Raw genomic sequence first — 5385 nt, forward strand, 5'->3', positions numbered from 1 at the left:
ACTACTCACTCTTCCTTCAATCCTTCTTACTCCTTTCCATGGCAAGCTGTATGTAGGGCATCACCATCATCAATGGCTACTTTCAATCCTCTCGGGAAAATGGTCCTATGCACTGTCACTGCACGGCTAATCGTCTCGAGGCATCACCCTTGGTTGATAGCTACATCCCATCCTCTCAGTGAAAATGGTCCAAATGCTCTGTCACAGCACGGCTAATCATCTGTCGGTTCTCAATCAGGTTGGAATAGAATCCATTGATTCTTTTGCGTTTGTCATCACGCCCAGCCTTCAGGAGTTTGAAGCTCGTCACAGTCATTCAATACCGGAATCCTACTCGGAATACCACAGACAAGGTTAGACTTTCCGGATTCCCAGGATCCTACTCGGAATACCACAGACAAGGTTAGACTTTTCGAATCCCCATGAATGCCGCCATCTATCTAGCTTATACCACGAAGATTTTGTTGGGGAATCTAAGAGATATGCGCCCGGCCTAAGGTAGAACGAAAGTGGTTGTCAGTCACGCGCGTTCATAGGTGAGAATGATGATGAGTGTCACGGATCATCACATTCATCAAAGTGTTGTGCAACATATATCTTGGAATAAGAATAAAAGAGAATTGAATAGAAAGTAATAATAATTGTATTGAAACTTGAGGTACAGCAGAGCTCCACACCCTTAATCTATGGTGTGCAGAAACTCCACCGTTGAAAATACATAAGTGAAAGGTTCAGGCATGGCCGAATGGCCAGCCCCCATGATCTGAGAACTATGCACCCCCAGATGTTCTTTAGATCTAAAGTGATCAAAAAGATGTCTAATACATTAGTTAAATGTCCTATATATACTAGACTAGCTACTAGGGTTTACATGAGTAAGTAATTGATGCATAAATCCACTTCCGGGGCCCACTTGGTGTATGCTTGGGCTGAGCTTGATCTATCCACGTGCTGAGGCTTCTCTTGGAGTTGAACTCCAAGTTATGACGTGTTTTGGGCGTTCAACTCCGGATCATGACGTGTTTCTGGCGTCTAACTCCAGACAGCAGCATGTACTTGTCGTTCAACGCCAAGTTACGTCGTCAATTTCCGAATAAAGTATGGACTATTATATATGGCTGGAAAGATCTGGATGTCTACTTTCCAACGCCGTTGAGAACGCGTCATTTGGAGTTCTGTAGCTCCAGAAAATATATTTCGAGTGCAGGGAGGTCAGATTCCAACAGCATCAGCAGTCCTTTTGTCAGCCTTCTTCAGAGTTTTGCTCAAGTCCCTCAATTTCAGCCAGAAATTACCTGAAATCACAGAAAAACACACAAACTCATAGTAAAGTCCAGAAATGTGAATTTAACATAAAAACTAATGAAAACATCCCTAAAAGTAGCTTGAACTTACTAAAAACTACCTAAAAACAATGCCAAAAAGCGTATAAATTATCCGCTCATCAGGGATCTTCCAAGAGGAAGATCTCAAACTCCTTGTTTCTCTACCTCTTCTCGCCATGGTATAGCTTCAGGCGTTGTCCATTAACTTTAATGAGTTCAGAGCTTGAAGGATGGCTTAGGTGATAAACTCCGTATGGTTCTGCCTTCTCTACTCTATATGGACCTTCCCATCTTGATCTCAACTTACCTGGCATGAGCCTTAGTCGAGATTTGTAAAGGAGGACTAAATCTCCAGGTGGAAACTCTTTCTTCTTGATGTTTTGATCATGTACAGCCTTCATCTTCTCCTTGTATATTCTTGAGTTCTCATAGGCTTCTAGGCGAAGGCTCTCCAATTCTTGTAGTTGCAACTTCCTTTCAGCTCCGGCTTTATCAATTCCCATGTTGCACTCCTTAACTGCCCAAAAGGCTCTGTGTTCTACTTCAACTGGGAGATGATAAGCTTTTCCATAAACCAAGCGGAAAAGACTCATCCCAATGGGTGTCTTATATGCTGTTCTATATGCCCAAAGTGCATCTTGTAGCCTGGTGCTCCAGTCTTTTCTATGAGCCTTTACTATCTTTTGTAAGATACGCTTGATTTCTCTGTTTGACACCTCGGCTTGCCCATTAGTTTGGGGATGGTAAGCTGTTGCGACTTTATGGATTATCCCATGCTTTTTCATTAATCCTGTTAGTCTCCTGTTATAGAAATGGGTGCCTTGATCGCTTACGATTGCTCGTGGTGATCCAAAGCGACATATAATATGGTTTCTCACAAAGGAAACAACAGTGTTAGCATCATCAGTACGGGTAGGAATTGCTTCTACCCATTTGGAAACATAATCCACAGCTAACAATATATAAAAATAACCATTAGAATTTGGAAATGGACCCATGAAGTCAATGCCCCAAACATCAAAAATTTTACAGAAAAACATAATTTGTTGAGGCATCTCATCCCTCCTAGATATATTACCAAATTTCTGGCATGGGAGATAGGATTTACAAAATTCGGCAGCGTCCCTAAAAAGAGTAGGCCACCAGAATCCACAGTCTAAGATCTTTCTAGCTGTTCTTTGAGGACCAAAATGTCCTCCACTCTCAAATGAGTGACAGGCCTCTAAAATGGACTGGAATTCTGATTCAGGCACACAGCGTCTAATTACTTGGTCAGCGCCACATCTCCATAAATATGGGTCATCCCATATATAATATTTAGACTCGCTTTTCAGCTTGTCTCTTTGATGCTTAGAAAAATTTGGAGGAAATGTGCGGCTAACTAAATAATTAGCAACAGGTGTATACCAAGGGACTACCTCAGATACTGCTTGTAGGTTATCAAAAGGAAAATTATCATCTATATGAGTAGAATCATCCTTAATATGCTCAAGGCGACTCAGGTGGTCTGCTACTAAATTCTGATTACCGCTCCTATCCTTTATTTCTAAATCAAATTCTTGTAACAGCAGTATCCAACGTATAAGTCTTGGTTTGGACTCCTTTTTAGCTAATAGATACTTTAAAGCTGCATGGTCCGAATACACTACTACTCTAGTACCAAGTAAATAAGGCCAGAATTTATCCAGAGCAAAAACAATAGCAAGAAGCTCTTTCTCAGTAGTAGTATAATTGGACTGGGCAGTGTCTAAAGTCTTAGATGCATAAGCAATAACAAAAGGATCTTTACCTTCACGCTGCGCCAGCGTTGCTCCTACTGCATGGTTGGAAGCATCGCACATGATTTCAAATGGCTGGCTCCAGTCTGGTCCTCTCACAATTGGAGCTTGAGTCAAAGCAGTCTTCAGCTTATCAAACGCTTGTTTGCAATCGTCACTGAACTCGAACTCAATATCCTTCTGCAGTAATCTGGATAAGGGAAGTGCTACCTTACTAAAGTCCTTAATAAATCTCCTGTAAAAACCTGCATGGCCAAGGAACGAACAAACTTTCCTCACAGAAGAGGGGTAAGGTAAACTAGAAATAACATTCACCTTTGCTGGGTCTACAGAAATGCCATTATTAGATATCACATGTCCTAATACAATCCCTTATCTTACCATAAAGTGACATTTTTCAAAATTTAATACAAGGTTTGTATTAACACATCTATCTAATACTCTAGATAATCCATCTAAGCAAAGGCTAAAAGAATCACCATAAACGCTAAAATCGTCCATAAAAACTTCCATACAATCCTCAATAAGGTCAGAGAAAAGACTCATCATGCACCTTTGGAAGGTAGCTGGTGCATTGCACAAGCCAAAGGGCATTCTCTTATAAGCATACGTTCTGAAAAGACATGTAAAAGTGGTCTTTTCCTGATCCTCAGGGGCTATATGAATCTGGAAATAACCTGTGTAACCATCTAAAAAGCAATAATGTGATTTACCTGACAGGCGATCCAGCATTTGATCAATGAATGGAAGTGGGTAGTGATCCTTACAGGTAGCTTGGTTGAGACGCCTGTAATCAATGCAGACTCTCCAAGCATTCTGAACTCTAGTTGCTATGAGCTCTCCATGCTTATTCTTCACTGTAGTGACTCCAGACTTCTTGGGCACCACTTGTACTGGGCTTACCCATTCACTGTCTGAAATGGGATATATGATACCTGCTTCCAGTAGTCTGGTCACTTCCTTTTTGACGACTTCCAAGATGGTGGGATTCAATCTTCTTTAGGGTTGACGGACAGGTCTTGCTTCCTCTTCTAAAAATATTCTGTGCTCACATACTTGAGGGTTGATTCCTACTATGTCTGCCAAACTCCACCCAATTGCCTTCTTATGCTTCCTCAGCACATCAAGTAACTGCTCTTCTTGTTGAGAAGTAAGTTCTCTTGCAATAATAACTGGAAACTTCTGCTCATCTCCAAGATAAGCATATTTGAGATGTGGAGGGAGTGGTTTCAATTCTAACTTCTGTTCATGGGCAGGCTCTGGAGTATCTGGAGCTTGTGAAAATGATGAAGTGCCCACATTGTCAGTTAAGAGGGTCCCCACACTTGGATCTTGTCCAGTGTGCCTCTCTTCTAACTCTTCCTTGTGAACTTCAGCTACACTTTCATCTATGACATCACACTGGAAGATAGAGCGATCTTCTAGAGGGTTATTAATAACTCCATTCAGATTAAAGATCACAATGCGGCCATCTATTTCAAAGGAGTATATTCCTGAAAAAGCATCCAATTTGAATTTTGACGTCTTCAGGAATGGTCTTCCAAGTAGGATTGATGATGGCTTATCTGAATCATTATAGGGCATCTCCAAAATATAAAAATCAATGGGAAATGTAAGCCCTTTAATATTCACCAGAACATCTTCAGCAACTCCAGCTACTGTAATAATGATTTTATCTGCTAACACAAAACGAGCTGCCGACCTTTTTAAGGGAGGGAGCCTCAAAATATCATATATAGACAAAGGCATTATATTGACACATGCTCCTAAATCACACATGCAATCATAAATTACTACACCACCAATAGTACAGCTAACTATACAAGGACCTGGATCACTACATTTTTCGGGTAGTCCTCCCATTAAAGCAGATATAGAACTACCTAAAGGAATAGTTTCTAATTCATTAATTTTGTCTTTATGGATACATAAATCTTTTAGAAACTTTGCATATTTAGGTACTTGCTGAATAACATCCAAGAGAGGAACAGTTACCTCGACCTTTTTGAATATTTCTACCATTTTAGGATCAGGTTCCAGCTGCTTCCTGGGCTTCGTTGCAAGTTGTGGAAATGGAATAGGAGTAGTGTTGTCTGTAGTGTCTGCGCCTTTTGGTGTTTCCTTTTGTGGTTGAGCTATTTCGTCTTCAGCTATGTCCTGTATGCCCTCTTTTTCTTCATCATCTTCTATTTCTACTACCTCTTCAGCCGAGGCGTGTTCTGGTGAGCTTGGCTCCTCCTGGTTCCTCTCCTGCAGTGTGGTTCCGGACCTCAAGGTGATGG

This window comes from Arachis stenosperma, chromosome 1 (genome assembly GCF_014773155.1).
Source record: "Arachis stenosperma cultivar V10309 chromosome 1, arast.V10309.gnm1.PFL2, whole genome shotgun sequence".
NCBI classification, from domain to species: Eukaryota; Viridiplantae; Streptophyta; class Magnoliopsida; order Fabales; family Fabaceae; genus Arachis; species Arachis stenosperma.